Genomic DNA, 25,617 nt, shown 5'->3' with positions numbered 1-25,617 from the left:
CTAAGCTCTGAGGATCGGGGTTCAAAACCAGCCAGGGAAGAAATCTCTGTCAGACTCTTATCTCCGAGGAACCACCAAAAAGCTGGAAGTAGAGCTGTGGCTCAAGTGGTAGAGCACTAGCCTGGAGCATAAAAAGCTCAGGGAGGGCACCCGGGCCTTGAGTTCAAGCCCCATGACCACCATCAGCGTTGAGAGAGGGCTAAGCGGCGCAGAGATGTTTCTAACAGACTAAATCAACACCTCGAAATGCGGAGTACATAAGATGGGTTCTCAGGACACCAGAGCCATGGCTCAGAGTGCTCCCTGGGCAGTAAACACATCCTGGCAGCTGTGTGCCCAGCCAGCGGTGTAGGGATCCCCTCTCCTCCAATAGATTGCTCGAGGGAAGCTGAGAGGTGTCTCCTAATGGCAGCTCCAGGGGAAGAGTCAGCCCAAGCCAGGATGAGGCTGCCTCTTTCCACGTGGGCACTGACACCAGCTGGCCACTTTCTCCAGATGTTTCTGGCCTGCATAGCATCATCTCCATCTGTTTACGTTGAGGATCTGCCAGCCTGCCTCCACCACACCACCCCGCCCACCATCAGCCAGATGTTGCCTCTCCAGGGCTGCGTATTTCTCTATTTCCAGGAGAAGTAAATACTCCTGAGCCACTGTGGCGTGCCAGAGAATTCACTTTTCCCCTCACAGGGCTGGGCCTCCTCCGCCCCTGCCCACAGCTTTCGGGGTACACGGTGGGCCAGGCTGCCCTCCATTCTTGCAGTCAATGAAACTTGCTTTGAAATAAATGACTGCAAGCCAGGCGCCAGTGGCTCACAACTGTTATCCTAGCTACTCAGGAGGCTGAGATCTGAGGATCTCAGCAGGTCAAAGCCAGCCTGGGCAGGAAAGTCCCTGAAACTCTTATCTCAATAAACTACCAGAAAACCAGAAGTGGGGCTGTGGCTCAAGTGGTAGAGCACTTACCTGGAACTGAAGAGCTCAAGGGCAGTGCCAAGGCCCAGAGTTCAAGCCCCACAACCAACAAAAAAAGAAAAAAAGAAAGAGAGAGAGAGAGAGAGAGAGAGAGAGAGAGAGGAAGGAAGGAAGGAAGGAAGGAAGGAAGGAAGGAAGGAAGGAAGGAAGGAAGGAAGGAAGGAAGGAAGGAAGGAAGAAAACCACTGCAGAAAGAGGAACCATCCAGGCAGGCAGAGTTGAGCAGGCATCAGGGAGGGACTCGTCTGGCCAAGATCTCCTCTTCCTTAATAGCTAGCTATCAAGTAATATTCAACCTCCAAATACTCTCCTGACAGCAAGTGTTTGGCACGCACTGTGGAAAATACAGTCTCTAGATGACAGCATGGGTAGCCTTCTCTGATGTCATTGGAAAACACCATCTCCAGACCCTGCTCCCAGGAAAATCAGGAAGTTCCCACTGCTCCAATGTTCATCTGAAAGAAGGCATGCATGCAATTGTGATCTTGAAGGCCCACTGCCTGCCCACTACCTGTCACACTATTTGACTGAGAAATGTCTTTATGGGCACAAGGATAGGGGGAAAAAACAAAACAAGGTCCCTATCAGTAATTGAATGTAAGGTGCAATGGTGGGAACCTTGAAACTCTCCACCAATGCCATGGAATAGTGAACTTGTAGAACGTGTACAAGCACCTACTATGTGCAGGACACTGCAACACCCAACTGTGGCATGGCCCCTGGCATGAGGCCTAACCAAGGCATGGCTGTGGTCCAGCCTACCCGGCTTCCCTTGGTCCCTAGTCATTTCCAGAGACTGGCCCCGATCTTCCCAGCAGTTCTGTCAGCCTTTCAACCTCAAAATGTTGTATTGCTTAGACATACCATGCTTGGTTTATTATCACTATTATTATTATTAGTGCATACTAATTATATACTGGGTTTCTTTGTGACAATTTCATACATGCAAACCTCCATTGGATCCCTCTTTCTGACCCCCTTCCTCTTTTCCAATGGTCCACCTTCGTCTACAGCCATACCACCCTGAACGCGCCCGATCTCGTCTGATCTCGGAAGCTAAGCAGGGTCGGGCCTGGTTAGTGCTTGGATGGGAGACCAATAGTCCACCTTCTGTGTGTGTGTGTGCGTGTGTGTGTGTGTTGGTCATGGGCACTGTGCCTTAGCTTTTTTCTCTTAAGGCTGGCCCCCGGCCACTTGTACCCCAGCTCCATTTCCAGCTTTTTAGTGGTTAATTGGAGAGTTTCTCAGGTTTGTCTGCCCAGGCTGGCTTTAAATCACGATCCTCACATCTTAGCCATCTTCCTATCTGGGATTAAAAGCAGAGCCACTCCACAGCCTGGCCACTTTTTTCTTTATTGTTGGGGTTTGTTGTTGTTGTTTGGTTTCTCGATTCTACATATGAGAGAAAACCTTGTTTCCAACTATAGAAACCAACGCTGAAGATACATGTGTATTTTTCAGGGTTAGTTTCTACCCTTAAAAAATTAAAAACCAAAGATGGGTGTCCTGATTTCTGGGAGAAAAAAATGCTTTTATTCTATAAATTTTGTTTTTTGTTGTTGTTTTGTCATCATCGGGTTTATTTGGTAATTTTTTTAATTAGCTTTAAAACATTAACAATATTAACTTGCAAAACTTATGTAAGGAGCTGGGTACTGGTGGCTCATGTCTATAATCCTAGCTACTGAGGAGGCTGAGGGCTGAGGTTTGAAGCCAGCCCAGGCAACAAAGTCTGTGAGACTCTTATCTCCAGTTAACCAGAAAAAAATCTGGAACTAGAGGAACGGGTCAGGTTGCAGAGCCTGAGGTGTTGACATCAAGCCCCAATATCAGCAAGAAAGCGCGCGCATGCACGCGCACACACACACACACACACACACACACACACACACACACACACACACACACACACACACACACACACACACACACACACACACACACACACACACACACACACACACACACACACACACACACACACACCCCTTACCTAAGAAATAAATATAATATCTTAAGGACTCTACCTAAGTCACTTGCAAGAAAAGTACTGGAAGAACTGTGTTCAGAAACCCCTGGTTCAAGGCCACCCTGCTACAGGGAATCCATCCCCCAAAGGCCTGTGTGGTCTGGAGCTGATGGCAGAGCAGAAACTAATTTGACTGATGCATAGGAATTTCAGCTCTGGCCTTCAAAGCACACTAATGGCTGGCTGACAAATGCCATGGATCCAAGACTCTGACCTCTCTGGCCCTCATTGCCAGCCCCCATCCAGCTTATTACAGCTCCACTAGCTTTCTGACACTTCCTCCCCTTTAGTTTCTGGTAAAATGTAATCTTCCATAAACAGGCCCCTAGAAACCTTCTAAGGAAACAAGATGCCCAGTGCTGACCTTTGACCTGCTGGGGAATATTAATGTAAACCAGTCTCCCGCCCAAACCTCCCTTCTCTTCTTACTGCTCATTTCAAGGCACAGAGAGTTTGTTTTTAAAAGGTCTGAACTGGGCTGGGCATGTAATTCATGTTTATAACCCAGCTACTCAGGATGCAGAGAACAAGTAGGATGATGGTTCAAGATCAGCCTGAGGAAAAAAGTCAGCAAACCAGCATCTCAACCAACAAGGCAAGTATTACGTTGCATACTTATCTCAGCTACTCAGGAGGTATAGGTAGGAGGATTGCAGGCTAAAGCCAACCTCAGCCTCTAGGGAACATTAAGACTATCTGAAAAATAACCTGAAAGGGGCTGCAAGTATGACTCAAGTGGTAGAGAGCTTAGCTAGCAAGCACCAGGCCCCAAAGTTCAAATTCAGTACCCGCCCCCACCCCCCACACACACACATGGTGTGAGTTCCTGAACAGGGCAGGACTCTATACTCAGCTCTGACAAGCATTAGCTGCTTGACACATCAAATTTCTCAATGTGCCTCAGTTTACTGATAAGTTGGGATTTAAAGCATCTCCACACTTGATGATTTAGAGGTATCACCATAAAAAGCAGTATGGAGGTTCCTCAAAAGATTAAACATACAACTTCTCTATGACCCAACAATCCCACTCCTGGGCATTTATCCAATTGACCACACTAAAGCTACCAGCACAACCATGTTCATTGCCATAGTGTTTACAATAGCTAAGATATGAAATCAACCCAGATGCCTCCCAGTGGATGAATGGATCATGAAAATATGGTATACCTACACAATGGAATTCTATGCTTCCATTAGAAAGAATGACATTGGCCCATTCATAAGGAAATGGAAAGACTTGGAAAAATTATATTAAGCGAAGTTAAGCCAGACCCAAAGAAACATAGGCTGCATGGTTTCCCTCATCTATAATAATTAGAATGTGCCTATAAATCTATAAGTAAACCCATTGGATAATAAAAGACAAAAAATTACATTTGGACATGATTAATTAAACAAGACTCTAAACATTCACACAGTGAGACCAATGGAGATTATTCTTAGGAGAGGATCACAAGGGCTCAATTACTATGTGCATAAGATCATAGAAAATAATGCTTATTGAAATGAACTCCAAGAAATGGAAACAATAGGGTTTTTTATTGTACTGTTTGCATTTGGGGGGGGGGGGGGAGGGTCCGGTTGTGGGGCTTGAACTCTGGGCCTGGACGCTGTCCCTCAGCTCTTCAGCTCAAGGCTAATACTCTACCACTTGAGCCACAGCACCACTTCCTGTTTTCTGGTGGTTAATTGGAGATAAGAGTCTCATGGGCTTTCCTGCCCAGGCTGGCTTTGAGCCACGATCCTCAGATCTCAACCTCCTGAGTAGCTAGGTGTGAGCCACTCGCACCCAAATATTTTTTATTCCTTTATCCTTTGTCGTGTTTGTAAGTTTATCTCACTTGGGAAGGGGAAGGGGAAACAGAAACGGTGGGACAAATGGTGAACTAATTCAGCAGTGCTACTCACTAGATACTATGTTGGCAATGAACTATTTTGGGGGGAAGGAGGATTGGCAGGGAAAAAACTGGGAGCATATAAAAGAGGGGGTGACACTGTTCAAAAAGAAATGCACTCATTACCAGATGTATGTAACTATTACTCCTGTGTACATCATCTTTACAATAATTTTTTTAAAAAAATAGGGATTGAGGATTTAACTCAATGGAAGAGAATTTGCCTAGCTCTGGGGGGGCGGGGGGGGGGGGGGATAGAAGTATCACCATATTCTCTCCAAATAGCATTCAGTAAGGGATTTTTTTCAATTACGGTGAAAATGAATTCTTAATGCATATATACCATATTGGTAATGCTTAAACTTTAAAGTCCATTGTGCCACTCAAATGGACTCACTTGAATGACAGCAATGTAAATGCTCCAGGAAGAGAAAGGAGAGAAAGACAAAGTCTGCTCTTCTTCCTGCCTCCAGCTAGGGAAACCACATACCCTCCGCCTGCCCCCTCTACCCCCAGCCAGGGCAATGGGTTCACTGACCCCTTATAGGAAAGACTTTAGGTCATGTGGCCTCTCCTAACCCTAAAGAAGCCATTCTTTGTGAGCCTTGGTGACAGCTCCTACCTTGTTTTCTTCTGTTTTGTTCATTTGTTTTGTTTTGTTTTTTTAACCAGTCCTGGGGCTTAAACTCAGGACCTAGGCACTGTCCCTGAGCTGCTTCTGCTCAAGGCTAGCACTCTACCACTTGAGCCACAGTGCCACTTCTGGCCTTTTCTGTTTATATGGTACCAAGGAATGAAACCTAGGGCTTCATGTATGCTAGGCAAGCACTCTACCACTAAGCCACATTCCCAGCCCCTAACTTGTGTTCTTACAAGTGACAAGAATATGGTTAACCCTGCCCAGATGTGGCCAGGGCTTGACCCCCATCCCAGAATCCTGACATTTCCTCAGGACTCTATGAACCCCAGCTCTGAGCACACAGACTGGGTCTCCCCACAGTGCTCCCTAGACATGGCTTCTAAAATAGACCCAAAGTATGGCATTTCGGGGCCTTCTTTCTCCCCTTCCCTCAACTAGCCCATAAATTCCATGAGGACAAAAATCAGGCCAGGAGCCAATAATCCAAGCTACGCAGGAGGTTGAGATATAAGGATTGCAGTTCAAAGCCAGTCTGGGCAGAAAAGTCTGTGAGACTCTTAGCTCTAATTAACCATCAGAAAACTGGAAGGGAGCTATGGCTCAAAGTAGTTAAGTATTAGCCTTCAGCAAAAAAAAGCTCAGAGACAGCACCCAGGCCTGAGTTCACACCCCACAACTCTCTCTCTCTCTCTCTCTCTCTCTCTCTCTCTCTCTCTCACACACACACACACACACACACACACACACACACACACACACACACACACACAAATCAGGATGCATTCATACCAGCAGGGTTCATTCATACCTGTCAGGGTTAGGAACACAAGCAACAATATATATCAAAAGGCTGAAATGCAGGTGACAAGCCATGCCCAGTCTGGTATTGTGCTAGGTAGCAGTGTGAACTGGTACATTCACTTTGGAAACAGGGTTCACACTGTAGACCAATTACTCCACAGCAAGCCTGATGCTAGCTAGCTATATATTCCTTAACAGCCTCATGCATATACAAAACAGGTGTAAGAACTCAATACTAGCTGGGTACCGTAGCTCATGCCTGTAATCCCAGCTAAACAGAAAGCATAGGTAAAAGGATCATGATCTGAGATTTACTCCAAGCAAAAAGTGTGAGACAAAAATGTTTAAAGAGGCTAATGCAAAAATCCTCTTTTGTTAAAGCAAAAAAGTTCACAGAGGTGAGGAAGGGTCTTACAAGGCAGACTGATTATCAAAGCCCCTGAGTTCAAACCTTAATATCACTCACACACACACACACACACACACACATACACACATGGTAACATTAATACAAGTCAAGAACTAGAGCAACCCAAAGTCCATAAATCAATGATCCATAACATGAAAAATACAGTGAGAAGCATAGCAACCTGATTAACAATAAGAACAAATTATTCCCACATGCATCCATGAAAGACTTTCATAAATATTGTTTTAAAAAGCCAAACACAAAATATATACTACATGAATATGATTGCATGGTTTATGTCATTCAAGACCAGCCAAAACTTATTCATGGTGATAGAGACCTCGTGGTAGCTACATTTGTTGAGGAGTAACAACTGGAAGTAGAAGAATCTGTACAGTTGTCATTTGCTTCTTTTCCGTCTTTTATTTGGGGAGGGGGCAGCAATAGTAGGATTTTAGCTCAAGGCCTCAGACTTGTTAAGCAGGTACTCTACCACTTGAGCCACTCCACCAGCCTCTTTTTACGTCAGTTCTTTCCAAGATAAGGTCTGTCTTTATGTCCAGGCCAGCCTGAACTGTGATCTTCCTATTTGTGCTTTCCCCAGTTGCTGGAATGACAGTCCTACCCCCACCCTACCTAGACATTGGTTAAAATGGAAATCATTCAAATAGCCTGCAATGAAACTCTTGCCCTAGGCTCCCCTCAATCCACTATCTCTCCGTCCCAAGCAACTAGAATTATAGACATGACCCATTATGCCCAGCTTCTAAGTTTTGCTTTCTAAACATGAAAATGAATAAAAACCTTGACCTTCATGGGAATGTGGTAAGAATTAAATTTAAATAATACAGATAACAACCCCAAGATAGGGACACAAGTGGTTTTTTCTTTCTTGCTATTGCTTCTGACGTATTTATAATGTACCATGTGATTTTTTTTTTTTTTGGTTGCTTTGCATGTTCCTCCCCCATGGTATAACCCATTTTCACTGTATTTGAGGTCTGTCTAATTTGGGGAGGAGAAGGGAAAAAACAAAGTTTAAATAGGGATATAGGTTGACCCATTGTAACAATGATATGTACAAGACACTATGCTGAAAAACGAACTTTAAGGCTGGGGATGGAAGGGATGGGATTGTAGGGCAAAACAAAACAAAGGCGGAGGCAACAATGCTTGATAGGAAATGTACTCATTACCTTGCTCATGTAACTGTAACCCCTCTGTACAGTATTTTTACAATAAAAACATACAAAAAAAAAGAAAAAATAATACAGATAATGTGTTTTAAGGCAGCGCCTAGTGCATGGAGGGAAAAAAAAAAAAGCCCAGTCTATACCATCAGCATTGGCCCAACAACTCCTGTTCTTAATCCCGGAGCAATCACAGCTCTCCAGTTCCTGTTCTTAAGCTATTGGTCAAGACCACAAGCACAAGCTGTGACCCAACACTCCATGCTGACCCCAACCACTCATCTCAAGGAGAAAGTTGAGTCCTTGGGGATGCTTCTGCTGAGATTTCAAAAAGAAACTCTCAGGAATCTCCCACCAGAATTAACCACAGCCCATAGAAAAGGAAAAAACAAAAACAAAACTCCTTAACTTCTGACAGTAGTAGCTGCTTTTTACAGAAGTATGAAGAATTTTTTTTTTCTTTTGGCCAGTGGTGGGGCTTGAACTCAGTTCCTGGGCCCTGTCCCCGAGTTTTTGTTTTTTTTTTGTCAGCCGTGGGTCTTGAACTCTGGGCCTTGGCGCTGTCCCTCAGCTCTTCAGCTCAAGGTAAGCGCTCTACCACTTGAGCTACAGCGCCACTTCCGGTTTTCTGGTGGTTTATTGGAGATCGGAGTCTCACGGTCTCTCCTGCCCGGGCTGGCTTTGAACCGAGATCCTCAGATCTCAGCCTCCTGAGTAGCTAGGATTACAGGCGTGAGCCACCAGCGCCCGGCGTCCCCGAGTTTTTTTGCTCAAGGCTAGCTCTCTACCACTTTGAGCCACAGCTCTACTTTCAGGGTTTGTTTTTTGTTGTTTTTTGGTGGGCCATTGGAGGATAAAGAGTCTCATGGGGGGATGGGAATGTGGTTTAGTGGTAGAGTGCTTGCCTAGCATGCATAAAGCTCTGGGTTCAATTTCTCAGCACCATATACACAGAAAAGGCTGGAAGTGTCACTGTGGCTCAAGTGGTAGAGTGCTAGCCTTGAACAAAAGAAGCTCAGGGACAGTGTGCAGGATCTGAGTTCAAGCCCCAGGACTGGCCCAAAAAAAAAAAAGGAGTCACATGGACTTTCCTGCCTGGACTGATTTTGAACCATGATCCTCAGATCTTAGCCTCCTAAGTAGCTAGGACTATAGGCGTGATCCTCTGGTGCCCATGCCTGAGCTGGAAGAATATTTTATTCAAGTGGAATAATTCACTGGAAACTGACAGAGCTCATTTTTCTTCCCTGAGGAAGGAAACAGTGAACTCTCCATTGAAAATGTTTTGTTTTGATGAGCTAAATTTATTATCCCTTAATGTATTTCAGATTTACAATGAACATAATTTTTAAAGCATATGCCTGTTGGGTAGAGTAACTAAAAAAATGCTGGTCAGGAAGCAAAGGACCCTGATTATATCAGATCATTTCAGTTTAATGAAACAACTATAAACAGATTACAAGCGGCCCCAGTATATAAGATTAACCTATTGATTTGGAATGACTCATTTCTCATGAGTTTTCACTCAGACAAAAGGAAGGGAGAGGACTGGGAAGGTGGCTTAGTGGTAGAGTGCTTGCTTAGCATGCATGAAGCTCTGGGTTTGATTCCTCAGTACCACATAAGCAGAAAAAGCCAATGTGGCGTTGTAGCTCAAGTGGTAGAGTACTAGCCTTGAGCAAATGAAGCTCAGGGACAATGCCCAGGCCCTACGTTCAAGCCCCAGAAAGGGAGAATTGCCTTTGAACCAGAGACATCATCTTAGGCAAGTTACTTAAATCCCTCTGTTCCTGTTTCCTCAGTAAAAATGGAATAATGATGAGGTTATTAGTAAAACAATGTGCTGGGCTAGGAAGGTGGCTCAGTGGTAGAGCGCTTGCCTTGCATGCCTGAGGCCCTGGGTTCGATTCCTTAGCACCACATAAGCAAAAAGAAAAAAGCCGGAAGTGGCACTGTGGCTCAAATGGTAGAGCACTAGCCTTGAGCTGAAGAGCTGAGGGACAGCGCCCAGGACCAGAGTTCAAGCCCCATGACCGACAAAAAAATAAATAAAACAATGTGCTAATGCATGTTAAGTACCTAGAAAAGTACCAAGCACTGGTGATTTGGAAGTTATAGCATGATTAATTTTTAGTATATTTCCTGAGGTATATGCAGATTAATCTCAATTTATATAATATATATATAAAGAGAAAGAGACAGAGAGACAGACAGTCAGACACTGGTGGCTCACACCTATAATCTGAGCTACTTGGGAGTTTTGAGATCTGAGGATCATGGTTTGAAACTAGCCCAGGGTAAGGAATGTCCAAGAGACTCTTATCTCTAATTAACCACCAAAAAGCCAGAAGTGGAGCCATGGCTCAAGTGGTAGAGTACAACTTTGAGCAGAAAAAGTAAGGGACAGTGCCCAGGCCATGAATTCAAGCTACGGATATAGCATAGAAAAAAGCACATATAGTATAGATGGTCTTAAAACCAGAGAAAAACGTGTACTTTTTTATGTCCGACAGTCATAAATATTTGGTTAGTGTAGGTAGGTATGCACACAGATACACAAACACACACACATACACACAGAGGAAACGGAAATCAGGTCAAGTCTAGAACATAATGTACCAATGATCTCAGGTTCTCCGCGTCCCAAAGTAATCCTTAAAAAGATTATTTTTTCTTCCCAATATTTATCTTAAGGATTCATTTGAATTTTTTTAAAGTGCATCCAAAAACTTTGTGTGTGAGAACATGTGTGTGTGTGTTCCAAAAAACATAGTGGAAATTTTCCACCACACACACATCTGAGGAACGACGACGACAACAACAAAAGAAAAAAAGATGGGGTTCAATCATGGATTCTTTCCAACCTGTAGCAGAGGAGGCTCACTAAAATTTTGTATTTTCCTTCCATTGTGAACGCTGAGAACTTTTCATTTTGTTCCAGAGGAAATGATTTGACCAAAGTCAATGGCGTCACTCTGAGTGGAGAAGGCTTCTGGTGCCATTCCAACAGAGCTCAGCGCAAAAAGTCAAGGGTATCCAAGTTAAAAGGGACCCAGTGGAAGTGTCAGCGACCATATTCTTCCGTTCTGGTGTCAAACTCAGAAAGGGAGAGCCCTCAGGCAGGGAATTCTGAAGGACAGAATATAACATACTCTAGCTCTGCCAAGAACGTCTTTGCTTTTCTGTGTAGAAGAGAATTCGACTTGAAAATACTACTAGAGCTGGGTGCCCATGGCTCACATTGGTAATCCTAGCTACTCAGGAGGCTGAGATCTGAGGATCATGATTTGAAGCCAGCCCAGGCAGGCTTATCTCCAATTAACCACCAAAAAAAAAAAAAAACTGGAAATGAAGCTGTGGCTCAAAGTGGTAGAGCACTAGCCTTAAGCAGAAAAGCTCAGGGATAGTGCCCATGCCCAGAGTTTAAGCCCCATGACCAATAACAACAACAAAATACTATTAGATAACATTCTTTCATGCTAACCCTAGGAGGATAAATATTCCTATTTCTTATTTATCTGTGGTTTGTTTCCTGTTACCAAAGTGACAGTAAATAAAACAATGATTTCTCCTATATTACTTCAGGATATCGAGAACTTTATTTTGCTTTTTTAAAAAATGTACAAAGTAGGGGCTGGGAAGTTGGCTCAGTGGTAGAGCGTTTGCCTTGCATGCCTGAGGCCCTGGGTTCGATTCCTCAGCACCACATAAGCAAAAAGAAAAAAAAGCCGGAAGTGGTGCTGTGGCTCAAGTGGTAGAGCGCTCGCCTTGAGCTGAACTGCTGAGGGACACTGCACCCAGGCCCAGAGTTCAGGCCCTGCGTTAATCAACGTTAAGACATCTAGAAACCTCTCTTGGGAAGGCATACACTATAAACACACCACACACGTAACAATGGAACACCATCCCAGAGTTTCTGCCTCTGCTCTATTCTGTTATAAATCCTTTTTTCTTTATTCTCCAGAACTTGGCAGAATATGCATTGGTATAAAGCAGACAATAAATCGAAAGTTTCACACTCAGATTCATTCCTCAACAAAAAAATCGATTCTGCAAGCTCGAGGGGGAAAAAAAAAAAAGAGGAAATGACAGCCACATTTCATTTGCAAGATAAATTTCCAGCTGAAGCTACTTTCTTGCTGACTTGAGCTGTATAGGTGGGGTTTGCACTTCACAAAAGTTTCTTGGGTCCTGACCTGAACATTCATTCATTCTTCAACTGTGTTCTTGAGTCTGCTCAGCGTGCCAGGCACCAGAGGAGATAGAGAAAGACCTTGTTTTACTTGTGGACAGCTAAACAGGCCCTGTCCTTTCTCAACCAAGCATGCGCACAGGTTCCTTACCGGATCCTAGCTTGCTCACCTCCTTAAATTCCCACCCCTCACCCCACTTCGCCTAAAATCCTAGCTGTCCAGTTGCATTAATCTGCGATCAACCAATCAACCACTTCAAAGTGCAGCTGAATTCCCTAAGTAGTAGTCAAAATTAACATTTAAATCATCTTTCAAAATCTCCCTACTCCCCCCATGGTATAACTCTGTTTTCACTGTATTTGATGTCTATCTAATTTGGGGAGGGGAAGGGAAAAAACAAAATAGAGATACAGGTTAACCCATTGCAACAATGAGATGTAGAAAACACTATGTTGAAAAACAAACTTTACAATTTTGGTGGGGAGAGGGAGGAGTGCAGTTGTGGAGCAGGGAGGGAAGAGATCAGATGGTAGGGGAAAAACAGAAAACAAAGGAGGAGGCAACAATGCTTGATAAGAAATGTACTCATTACCTTGCTCATGTAACTGTAGCCCATCTGTACAGTATTTGTACAATAAAAAAACTTACTAAAAAAAGAAGAACAAAAAAAATCTCCCTAGACAGGCAGGCTTCAGCCTGTAACCCTAGCTACTCAGGAGGCTGAGATCTGAGGATCACGTTCTAAGCCAGCCTGGACAGGCAAATCCAGAGAACTCTGATCTCCAATTACCCACCAAAAAGCAGGACAAGGAGCTGTGGCTCAAGTTGATAGAGCTTCAGTCTTGAGGGATAAAAGCCAAGGAACAGCACCCTGGCCGAGTTCTGATTCTAATACCGACACATAAATAAATAGCCTCAAAGTCTTTCCAATCATCTTTTGGAAGTCTAACTAAAGTTGATGCCCACCGTCTGCGCCTTTCCCACACTTTTCCTTTCTCCTTGGAGAATTTTGCAGATAAAATGAGGCAGTTTTGTCATCTGCAAACCGTATTTTCCTGGGGTCCAGTGGCAACGCCCGGCCCCCCTCCTGTGGACCACACTATCAGACAGGTAGGGAGTGAAAGCCTCTGAGCAATTCCGGGTCCAGGACTCGCCAGATCCCGAGGAAAGGGCTGCGGCCCCAGGGCCAGGCGGGGCCCAAGTGACAGACTCAAATTCCCCAGCCCTCCTGACCCCAGAAAAGGGGGACCTCGAGCACCGTAGCCCCAAATAGAAGACCAAACCGCTTCTCCCTGTATGAGCCACCTCTCTGCATCCCACAAACAACTACGGGGTGTGGGGAGGGAGCAGAACCCCAGAACCTCAGCCCTGTGCTGCACTCTAAATGCTTTACTGCTCCCTTCCGGAGCCCCCATTCCAGGACTGTGTGGGAAGTGGGGAGTAGCCATCCCCAGGAGGGCCTGCCCCCCACTCAGTGCTGTCATTCTCCTCCCAGGAGCTACTTTTACATCTCTATGCAAGGATTTAGGTGGGCCTCTCTCACATAGAATCCCCCACTACAGGGGGCTCAGGGGGAGGACTCAGTCACCCCACCTCACACCCCAGGGTTTATCCCCTGTCCAGGTCCCCAAGACAAGCTACAAATCCGGCTGCCCAGGCCTCTTCCTGGAACCTAAAGCCTAGGATCTCACCGAAGGCCCTCGTCCCCCGGCGCCTCATTTAGAAGCCAGCAGTGGCGGCCGCAATGTAAACACTTGGCAAGTATGCTTTAAACCCCGGGGAGGTTTTTATTAAATGACTTAATTGACGGCCGCTTCTCCGGGGTGGGAAGCTTTTAAAGCCAGGCGGCAGAGAGGCCTTGATGAGTGTTTTCCAGACACTGGTTTTTTAAAACCTGCCGGGCTTTCCTGGGGACATTGGGAGGAGGAGGGGGAAGGGCGGTTCCCTGGGGCTCATTCTCCAGCAGCGACAAAATACTCGAGATCTATTTCCCAGCATCAAGGGGACCCTGGCCTGAGGCTTCTGCCCAGGGTTCATTTCAAGGGTCAGTAGAAAAAGTGGGGGAAATAATAATAGTAATGTTGGGCCCAACAGGACCAAAATAAATGAAGAGTGGCACTCTGGAGTTTGAAAACATTCACAGTTTGGGAGAACAGGATTGACAGCCAAAGTGGAGTCTTGGAGTGCTCTCCAAAAAGATGCTAAGTACAAAAGTAATAAAGTAGCCAGTAGCTCCCACCTGTAATCCCAGCTACTCAAGAGGCTGAGATCTAAGGATCTTGGTTCAAAGTCAGCCCAAGTAGGAAAGTCCCTGAAACTCATATCCAACTGACCAAAAAATCTGAAAGTGAAGGTGTGGTTCAGACTGCCAGCCATGAGTAGAAAAAAAGCTAAGGAACAACACCCAGGCTGTACCAGCATGGTGGTACACGCCTATAAAACCAGAGATTGTGAAAATTGAAGCTCAGGGGCAGTCCAAGCAAAAAGCAAGATGAGGGGGGGGGGGGGGGGGAGCGGCGGGAACTAAAGCAGAAAGAGTTTGGAGGTGTGGCAAGTGGTACTGTGCCTGCTAAGAAAGCCAGAGGCTTCTAAGTCCAAATACCATTGTTGCCACTCAACAACAAAAACCCCCATAAACAACTGGGGATGCGGATCTCTAATACTGCTGTATTAGAGCTGTATTGCCTGGTGTGTGCAAGGCCCTGGATTTGTTCCCGGGCACACCTTTAGAATCATGCAATGGCTGCTTTATCTACTTTCAACAAGAAAGTAGAGCTAGGACAGAGTTCCTCAGGATGACTGGTTGTTTTACAAGGAAACACTTTTAAGACTGGTAAGCAATCTCAGGCAGGCTCTCCTCAGAGAGCTGAGATTAGCCAGAGACCTCCCGACCCTCACCCCCAGGAGTTTCACTGCTGATGCGTGGTTACCTATATGGAAATAGTACAAGCAAGTTAGGGAGCACTTCATGGAAAGTAAAGTAGCTATTTCCACATCAGTACTCCTTCAGGGCAACCCAGAACCCTCCCTCCCCGCACCCCCCCCCCCACACACACACAAAGGTAAAATTCTCCCATGCACTGGTGCCTTAAACACGTAATGCTAGCTACTTACTTAAGGAAGCTGAGATCCGAGGATTGGGGTTCAACGACAGCCGGGGCAGGAAAGACAAGAGACTCTTTATCTCCAATTAACCACAAAAAAGCTCAAGTGTTAGAGCACCAGCCTTGACTATAAAAGCTCAGAGACAGTGCCCAAACCCTGAATTTCAAGCCCCAGGACCAGCACACACCTACAGGAACTTGCATGTGACCACAGGTTCTGAGAACTCCTTTCTCCCCCCCCCCCCCACCCCCCCACTCTGTCTATCTACAGGAGAGGTGACTCTCCAGGCAGCCCAGGACAATCAGCTAATGGCTAGACCTAATCTCCTGGTCTCCTTCCCCTCCTCCCAGGACCTACCCAATTCTCCAAAGCCCCAAAGAAATCTTCAGGGTGGTCAACTCCCCGCAGGAGTCCCAGGAGTTGCTTAGCAAGCCAGTCTCCCTCCGTCCTATCTCTCCTTCATTCTTTCCCTATCAATTCCTCTAGCTCCGAAGCTTTCCCTGGTAATCACCACTCTCAGCAAACTCTCAAAGGTTTTCACACTTGATTAGAGGCAAGGAGCCATGCCTAGCCAATCTTCAGCTATAGCTGTGTGACTCCAAATGAGCCTCTGTCTTAAGGAGGAGGAGAAAATAACCTTAGGCAAAAACAGTGGAGTATCGAAACTGTAAGAAACATTTTTTCTAACATGCAGGGAGCTGTCCCTGAGCTTTTTTTCTCAAGGCTGGCACTCTACTTCAGGCTTTTATTTTGGTGATTAATTGGAGATAAAGATTCTCCCAGACTTTCCTTCCTTAGCTGTCTTTGAATGGAAGATCCTCAGATCTCAGCCTCTTGAGTAGCTAGGATTATAGGCATGAGCCTCGGGCACCAGCCTACCGGGGATCCTAAGCATGCCAGGTAATCGCTATGAAGAGTAGCTTTGTTTTTTCACTGGTTACCTTGTGAGCAATGATTAGATATACAGAGCTTCATTGTACTCCAGAAAACTCAATCTGAAGTTTTATCTTTTACCCAACAACCAATTATCCCCAGAACTTGGATGTTTACAGAACCCACAGAAATAAATACTGTGACTGTATCTCTCAAACCTAGCTTCTAGGATATAGGTTTCTGAATAGTATAATCTACTCTCTCCTTGAAAAGGCCTACAAAAGTAGGAGTCTAGGACCGGGCAGAGGGAGCTCATGCCCATAATCCCAGGTACTTGGTAGATAGGAGAATCACAGTTCAAAGCTAGTCCAGGCCAGAAAAAATAGCAGTCTATCTTAAAAAACAAGCCAGCTTTGGTGACACACACCTGAAATCTCCCTTACACTGGAAGCAGAGGAAGGAGGATGGAGGTCTAGGGATTGTCCAGGCAAAACATGCAAGACATTGTATGAAAACTAACTGGAGTGAGCAGGGCTTGGAGTATAGCTGAAGTGCTAGAGTGCTTGTGTAGCAACGCAGAAGGCCTGAAGCTCAAAACTTCAGTATCGTCACAATTTTTTTTTCTTTTCTTTTTTTTTTTTTTTGTCGGTTGTGGGGCCTGAACCCTGGACTTGGGCGCTGTCCCTCAGCTCTTCAGCCCAAGGCTAGTCTGGGCTGAGAAGGTGGCTCAGTGGTAGAGCGCTTACCTTGCATGCCTGAGGCCCTGGCTTCCACAGCACCACATAAGCAAAAAGAAAAAAGCCAGAAGTGGCGCTGTGGCTCAAGTGGTAGAGCGCTAGCCTTGAGCTGAAGAGCTAAGGGACAGCGCCCAGGCCCAGAGTTCAGGCCCCACGACCGGACGGACCCCCCCGACCCCCCCCCCAAAAAAAAGGCTAGTGCTCTACCACTTGAGCTACAGCACCACTTCTGGCCTTTTCTGTTTATGTGGTGCTGAGGAATTGAACCCAGGGCCTCATGTATGCAAGGCACGCACTCTACCACTCAGCCACCTTCCGGGCCCCCATCACAAAATTTTTTTTTAAGGTAAGACTCTATAAAATTTCCTTTGGAATCACAGGCTGCAACAGCCTAAAACTGTTTCCCTCTTCTAGAAGAAGAAATCAATGCAGACCTAAGGAGTGCCAAGGAGGCAAGGAAAACACAATTACCTAATCTGTTCTGTTTAAGAGGAAAGACAGCAAGAAGTAGTTAGCTTTGAGCACTAACACACCTGGCCTACAGGGAATCTGACACTTCTGGGGGTCTCAGTTTCCTCAGCTGTGAAAAGAGGACACTATCTCCCTCACCCCACTACCCCTCTACCCCCCTCACCCCTGCATCTGAGGGTTGTAAGGGTCAGTAAACAATTAGGAACTATTCTTAAACCTGGCAGGTTCTCATCCCTATGAGTCCAGTATTAGGAAAGCACCTTCCCCTTTGAAAAAGGGTGCAAAGTCCAGCTTGCAATCCAGCCAAAGAAACTCTAGCCAAAGTTGGGGGGGGGGTTGCCTGTAAACCTAGCTACTCAAGAGGCTGAGATCTTTTTTGGGGGGTCTGGTGGTGGGGCCTGAACTCTGGGCCTGGGCGATGTCCCTCAGCTCTTCAGCTCAAGGCGAGTGCTCTATCACTTGAGCCACAGCGCCACTTCCAGCTTTTTTCTTTTTGTTTATGTGGTGCTAAGGAATCGAACCCAGGGCCTCAGGCATGCAAAGCAAGTGCTCTACCACTGAGCCACCTTCCCAGCCCCGAGGCTGAGATCTTAAGACTATGGTTCAAAGCCAGTCCAAACAGGAAAGTCTTTGAGACTTTAATTTCCAATTAACCAGTTTAAAAAAAAAAAGAAGGCTGGACAAAGTAGAGGTGTGACTCAAGTGGTAGAGTGCCAGCCTTGGGCAGAAAAAGCTAAAGGATAGCGCCCTGGCCCTGAGTTCAAGTTCTAATATCAGCACATATGAAAGAAAAAAAAGGGGGGGGGAGGGGAGAGGAGAGGTGAAGGGATTCCAGCAGGTATCTGTCCACTCTAGGATGCTTCCTTCTCTCTGAGGCTGCGCAGGGAAGCCCACCAAGCCCTGCTGGCCCCGCCCCCCCACTAGACACAGCCCTTGTTTTCCTTAAATCTTTTCCATCTTTTCTGTTAACCCCGAAATGAGATGTCTTGAGCCAGAATCAGGTTAAATTCTTGGTCATTCAGGAGAAGTTCCCCAATTTTTTTTTTTCGGTCGGTCATGGGGCTTGAACTCTGGGCTTGGGCGCTGTCCCTGCACTCTTCAGCTCAAGGTGAGTGCTCTACTGCTTCAGCCACAGCGCCACTTCCAGTTTTCTAGTGGTTCATTGGAGATAAGAGTCTCACGGCCTTTCCTGCCCGGGCTGGCTTTGAACTGCGATCCTCAGATCTCAGCCTCCTGAGTAACTAGGATTACAGGCGTGAGCCACGGGCGCCCGGCCCAATTTTCAATTCACCTTGAACTTTGTGTTTCTCCTCCTCTAGAGGACTCTCAGCCAACTCTCTGCCCTTTTAGCACCAGGACCAGAGGCAAAAAGGGAGGTAAAGGCACAACCCATTTTAAAAGATGCCACAGGGGCTGGGAAGGTGGCTCAGTGGTAGAGTGCTTGCCTTGCATGCATGAGGCCCTGGGTTCGATTCCTCAGCACCACATAAGCAAAAAGAAAAAAGCCGGAAGTGGCGCTGTGGCTCTAGTGGTAGAGCGCTTGCCTTGAGCTGAAGGACAGAGTTCAGGCCCCACGACCGGACCCCAAAAAAACCAAAAACATAAAAGATGCCACAAAGCTGGGTATAGTGGCACATGCTTGTAACCCTAGCTACTTTGGGAGGTTGACATCTAAAGATCACAAATAGAAATCAGCCCAGGTAGGAAAGTCAGTGAGACTCCTAATTCCAACTGACCACCAGAAAGGCAGAATTAGAGCCAGCCTTTAGAAAAATAGCTATAGAAGAATGCCCAAGCCCTGAGTTCTAGTCCAATCATGGCACGAAAATAATAATGATGATGATGATGATGATTTAAAATAATAAAATTAAAAGCTCATCAGTATCTTTGAATAAAGTTTCAGGAGGAAAGATATCAAGCGTCCAGCCAGGCGCTGGTGGCTCACGCTTGTAATCTTAGCTACTCAAGAGGCTGAGATCTGAGGATTGTGGTTCAAAGGCAGCCTGGGCAAGAAACTCCACGAGACTCTTATCCAGAAAACTGGAAGTGGCACTGTGGCTCAAGTGGTAGAGCGTTTGCCTTGAGCTGAAGAGCTGAGGGGCAGTGCCCAAGCCCAGAGTTCAAGCCCCACAACCGACAAAAAAAAAAGATACCAAGCGTCCATAACCATCCTTTCCCTCATTTGATCAGTGCAAGCAAATTGACTTAAAGAATACAAAACAACAACAAAGAAAGCAATAAGTAAGATTGTTTATTCTTTTTTCCTTTTCTTTTTTTCAGTGGTGGGCCTTGAACTCTGGGCCTGGGCACTCTCCCTCAGCTCTTCAGCTCAAGGCTGGCATTCTACCACTTGAGCCACAGCGCCACTTCCAGTTTTCTGGTGGTTTACTGGACATAAGAGTCTCATAAACTTTCCTGCCCAGGCTAGCTTTGAACCATGATCCTCAGATCTCAGCCTCCTGCGTAGCTAGGATAACAGGTGTGAGCCACTGGTGGCCAGGCTTAAGATTGACTATTCTTAATATAAACCAATGGTTATCTCTGATGCTGGATGCATTGCTTTCCATGAGGAGGCCCCACTCCACTCTTCCTGTATCTCCTGTATTTTTTACTCTTTTCTAATCAGTTTAGAACATTATAACTGCTAGCCCAAAGTAAGAAATGTTTCAATCAGGCTCTTTCAGTTCACACAGATACCCTGGGGGGGAGGGAGGGCAGGGGCAGATGGAATGTATAACTATATTCTCGGAGGAACTGTAGGTATCCAAGTGCAGCTATGCAGATGCCAAGAGTTCAAGAGAATCCTCAAATAAACCTTTTAATCCAGATGGAGAAAAAATTCAAAAATCAAGTTGACAAACCAATCAATAATATGCTTTGTTTTTCTGATACCAAAAAAGAAGGAGAAAGAGAAGGAGAAAGAGGAGAAGGAAGAGAAAGAGCAGAAGGAGGAGGAGGAGGAGGAAGGAGGAGGAGGAGAAGAAGAGGAGGAGGACAAGGAGAAGAAGAGGAGGAGGAAGAGGAGGAGGAAGAGGAGGAGGAAGAGGAGGAGGAAGAGGAGGAGGAAGAGGAGGGGGGGATAGGGAAAGAGGCAAGGAGAAGTTAGAGGGAGATAGAGGAAGAGAAAAATGAAGGGAGAAAGAAGAAAGGAATGGAGAAAGAAAAAAAGGAAGGGAGGGAGGGAAGGAGACAGGCGGAAAGTGCTTTCCATCCCATATGGTCCTGCTCTCCAAAGAGTAAGGGTGAAGATTGAGGGTCAGGGGAGCCTGTGACTCATGCTCTCCACATAACACCCACTATAATAACGCACAGCAAGAGTCAAGACCCAGATATGAATGACGCCCACACATCCAGCAACTGAATTCAGCAACAAGAGGGACATGGTAGTCACAGGCAGGAAAAAGACAAAGACTAAGAGAGTAATATAGACTCCCACTTTTACTTCCAATGAATGTTCTTTCCTCTCATGGAACATTCATTCCTCCACCTCTGGAGGCCTGCTTGAAAAAGAAACACTAGATAGGGCCAGCACCTCAGGGGGGAAAAAAAAAGTGTGACCCTCCAATTCCTAGCCAGGTCGCAACGTCCGGGTGAGGCTCCAACACAAACATCATCCTTGGAGGACACAGCAAATTAAGCCTGGCAAACCTCATGTTCAACACCAGAACACTGCAAACGACGTTGTCATAAAATAAGAGGTGATCAAATTCAGTCCATACAAACATACCTTCAAGTTTTTTTTTCTTCATGTTGTTCCCTATCATTTTTAGGGTCACTTGGCCAGTGAGCAAGGTGTCACCTTGGACCAGTCATGCTCCTTAAAGCACTAATTCCCCCAGGGCATGGTGGCTCATGCCGGTAATCCTAGCAATCCAGGAGGATGGAAGTATGAAGATGGGGGGGGGGGGGGGGGGGGCAGGCCACGGCAGGAAAATAAGACTCCTATTACCAAGTAACCACCAAAAAGCCATAAGTGGGGCTGTGGCTCAAGTGGAAGAGTACTAGCCTTGAGTATTAAAGCTCAGGACAAGCCAGGTGCTGGTGGCTGAGGCCTGTAATCCCAGCCACCCAGAGACTGAGCTCTGAGGATCACAGTACAAAATCAGCCCGGGCAGCAAAGTCCATGAGATTCTCATCTCCAATTAACTACCAGAAAACTGGAAGTGGTGCTGTGGCTCAAGTGGTAGAGCACTTTCCTTGAGCTGAAGAGCTCAGGGACAGCGCCCAGGCCCAGAGTTCAAGCCCCATCACCAATAAAAAATAAAAGCTCAGTGCCAGGCAACAGTGGCTCATGCCTGTAATCCTAGCTACTCAGGAGGCTGAGATCTGAGGATCAGCGTTCAAAGCCAGCCTGGGCAGGAAAGGCCATGAGACTCTTATCTCTAATAAACCACTAGAAAACTGGCTGTGGCTCAAATGGTAAAGCAGTTGCCTTGAGCTGAAGAGTGCAGGGACAGCACCCAAGCCCACAACTGACAAAAATAAATAAAAATAAATAAAAGCTCAAGACAGGGCCCAGGCCCTGAGTTCAAGCCCAAAGACGAGCACACAAAAAGCACACAGATACCGTTGAATCAAGAAGTCTACACTGTGTTACCTTTACAAGACTTGATCACACACCACGTAAGTTTAGCCAGGCATGCTGGTGCATGTCTGTAATCCTAGGGGCTTGGGAGTCTCAGAATTTAGGATGGAGGTTCATAGCCATCCAGGCAGAAAGTTCATGAGACTCTTATCTCCAATTAACCAACAAACAAGCCAGAAGCGGAGCAGTGGCTCAAGGGATAAGCATTTCAGCCTTGAATTGAAAAAAGCCAAGTGAGACAGCAAGATCCTGAGTTCAAGCCTCAGTAAAGGAAGAAAGAAAAGAGAAACTTACACTGTGTTACCTTTTCGGGTCTTGTTCACATCCAAGAGTAAATTTAACTCATAAACACACGCACACCTGATCACAAATATCAACCACAGAACTTAAAGGACCTCATTAGCTTGGCTTCTGGAATGAAAATTCCTCACATTTATGCGAAAACCATCATGTCCACCGGAGGGGAAGAGGGGGCCTCGCCCAATAGCTGTCATGTTCCTAGAGTGTTCTCCTCCTTTCAATCTAAACAAACCCCGGGTTTTTCCTAAGAGGACAGACTCAGATTATAACCTTGACCTTTTCAAAGACTCTTGGTTTTAATACCTGCTATTCCTACCTACCAGACAGAAAAAGCCTGAGAATATTTATTGTCAACACTGAGGTAGGAACAAAGAGAACTCCCTCCCCCCCCCCCCCCACACACACACTTTAAGGCACCCTCTGCGGTCAAAGCTTGAGAAAGTCAAACAGGACCTTGAAGGGGACGGGGGACGGGGTGAATTTAGGAAGCCTGAGCGGTCTACAGCCTGACCATTCTTCAGGGGTCCCCTAGTCGCTGTGGAACCTTCTGCCTGACTATCAGAGCCATGCGGGGGAGGGCACCCCCAAACCACCAGAATAAGCATGTCTGCGGGCGGGACTCGGGAGCCAGAGTTGTTTTTGTTTTTGTTTCAGCTCTCCAGATGTGCAGCCCAGTTGGGCGCCAGTAAAGGGGCTTCCCCAGAAAAGTATCCTCAACGTCGGGGGTGGGGGGAGGGCGGGGAGGAAGGAAACTCGGGGTGAAGTGAGTACACCCGTGGTACTCACACCAAGTTTTCAAACTTGAGTGTAACTCACTCCAACTCGACAGCCAAGCACCTGTCCGGAGGCCAAACCGTGATGGGAAGTTGGAAGCGCCCGTGCAAGGGAAGGGAAGGGAATGGGAATGGGCTCCGAGCCCAGGCGCGTGGGCGCGCGCGCAGGGGGGCCCGGCGGGCACCCAGAAAGCGTGGACCCCAAGTCATTCCGCTCCTAGGGGATCGGAACCGGCATGCGGGGAAGTGAAGTCCCGTCGGGCAGGAGAGAGACCTCGGCGCTCCCAGCTGTCACTCGAGCCCGCAGGCGCCTCACCGTCCAGCTCAGACCCGCGCGCCCGGCGGCGGCGGCGGGCACCGAGGAGGACGCGCGCGCGGAGAACGCGCACCCGGGATCCCCGCGGTCCCTGGGTCCCCCAGTCCCCCCCACTTGCCGCGCAGGAGGCTCCCCTACTCCCGCTCCGAGCTTACTTACCCCCCGCCAGCCTCCTCCTGGGTCCCGGTCCTAATGCCGCCCGGAGAGCCCGGCCTGAACGCAGGCACCGCGGCGCCGCCAAGAGGCCGGGCCAGCCCGCGCCCCGCCCCGCCCCGCCGGGAGCCGCCCGCCCGGCCCCCGCAGCCAGAGGAGGGGGAGAGGGGCGGGACGGCCCAGCGCCCCGGGACCGCAGCCCAGCCCCCGGAGTCAGTACCGTGCTCCCCACCCCGCCCTGGTGTGTCCCCAGCGCCCCTGCCCGGCCAGCACCCCGTCCCCACCCCATCTCCAGCCTCACACTCACCCTGCCACCCCTTTGTCCTCGCCCTTCCCAGGATCGATCGGAATGGCCTACCACCTCCCCTCCACGCTCACCAGGGACGCTTCCTCTTCCAGACCTGGCCTCTCCTCTCCAGGAAGCCTTCTGAATTCCATGTCCCCCTCCCCAGCCCCAGCCCCATCCCCTCCCCTCAGGCCCAAGCCCATTTACCCCCAAACTAAGCGAAAGCTCTTGTCTCCTGCCAAACTGGACCTGCACTCTTTTCTGAACACCTGCTGTGAGTGTGTGCTCTGTGTGTGTGTGTGTGTGTGTGTGTGTGTGAGAGAGAGAGAGAGAGAGAGAGAGAGAGAGAGAGAGAGAGAGAGTTTTCAGTAGTCCTAGCTCAGACTCCTTCTGGAGGAAACTGCCATGCCACTGACTAGCTGAACAAAAGGAAAAATGATGTCATTTTAGGGCCTCAGTTTTCCTCAGCTGTCAGTGAGCACAGGATGCCCCCTCCAGTGGGCCGTACCCCATTAGGAAGTGGCCTGTCTGACTAAGCCAATGTTTGCAACATTTTGAGTAAAATCAGCACTTGAAAATGCAACCCTTCAAATAGCAACACCAAAACTCCTAGTGACTCCTCCCAGAAACAGCAGAGGACAAAATGCCACTGAAGGATCGTTTGGTTTTTAATCCAGTCTACGTCCTGGCTCCTTCCAAAGCTGTTACTAAAGCTGCAAGCTATTTTACTTTTTGCCAATGGTTACGGTTTGCCAGGGGAGAAATTTTCAGGAGGAAGAACAGACCAACTTTTCTGTTCACAAAATTCCAGGTTTTAGCCAGGTGCTGGTGGAGGCTCACGCTGTAATCCTAGCTACTCAGGAGGCTGAGATATTTTGTCCCTATCAGACTTATCTCTAATTAGCCACTCAAAAACCAGAAATGAAGCTGTGGCTCAAAGTGGTAAAGCAGCTGGGAAAGTGGCTCAGTGGTAGAGTGCTTGCCTTGCATGCATGAGGCCCTGGGTTCGATCCTCAGCACCATGTAAGCAGAAAAAGCCGGAAGTAGCACTGTGGCTCAAGTGGTAGAGTGCTAGCCTTGAGCTGAAGAGCTGAGGGACAGCGCCCAGGCCCAGAGCTCAGGCCCCATGACTGGCAAAAAAAAAAAAAAAATCAAAGTGGTAAAGCACTAGCCTTGAGCAAAAAGAGCTCAAGGACAGCGTCCAGGCCCTGAGTTCAAGCTCCATGACGGACAAAATAAACAAACAAAAATTCTAGATTGTAACAGAAAATACATGGTATAAAAATATTAGCTGGGTGGACTGGGAATGTGGCTTAGTGGTAGAGTACTGGCCTAGCATGCATGAAGCCCTGGGTTCAATTCCTCAGTACTAAACAGGAGCCGGAAGTGGTGCTGTGATTCAAGTGGTAGAGCGCTAGTCTTGAGCACAGAGAGGCTGGGGGACAGTGCCCAGTCCTTGAGTTCAAGTCCCAGGACTGGCAAAAAAAAAAAAAAAAAAAACTGGGGGAAGGGGTGGACAGTGATTCACACCTGTAAGCCTGCTTACTTAGGAGGCCCAGAGATGTGAGGACTGCACTTTGAAGCTAACCAGAGCAGAAAATCCTTAAGACTCTAATCTCCACTAAACTCTTCAGAAAAAGCCAGAAGTGGTGCTGTGGCTCAAGTGGTACAGCTCTAGCCTTGAGCAAAAGAAGCTTAGAGACAGCACCCAGGCCCTAAGTTCAAGCTCCCCCGTGAACTTCTTGAGAATTATGCTTCCTGCTCCCTTCCCCCAGAATGGCCCACTTATGCTCACAGGGCTACAGGACTTTTCAGGGCTCCAGAGAAGACTGTCCTGGGTGCCTTACCCCCCATTCCCTGGCTCCATGCTCCACCCCACATACACTC

General features: G+C 47.2%; 1 protein-coding gene across 1 annotated transcript in view; it reads right to left on the bottom strand.

Moving 5' to 3' along the window:
• Positions 1-23,532, bottom strand: part of Cgnl1 (cingulin like 1) — a 111,450-nt gene extending 87,918 nt beyond the window's left edge. Inside the window, exon 1 of the mRNA XM_042687564.1 lies at positions 23,451-23,532. The gene's annotated coding sequence lies outside the window, so the exon portion shown is untranslated. The remainder of the gene's footprint in view (positions 1-23,450) is intronic.
• Positions 23,533-25,617: the final 2,085 nt, after the last annotated feature.

Source organism: Dipodomys spectabilis, unplaced genomic scaffold (assembly GCF_019054845.1).
Source record: "Dipodomys spectabilis isolate Male_0828 unplaced genomic scaffold, ASM1905484v1 ptg000108l, whole genome shotgun sequence".
Taxonomy (NCBI): Eukaryota; Metazoa; Chordata; class Mammalia; order Rodentia; family Heteromyidae; genus Dipodomys; species Dipodomys spectabilis.
Note: the sequence above shows the minus strand (reverse complement) of the source record. Positions and strands in the feature narration are given on the sequence as shown.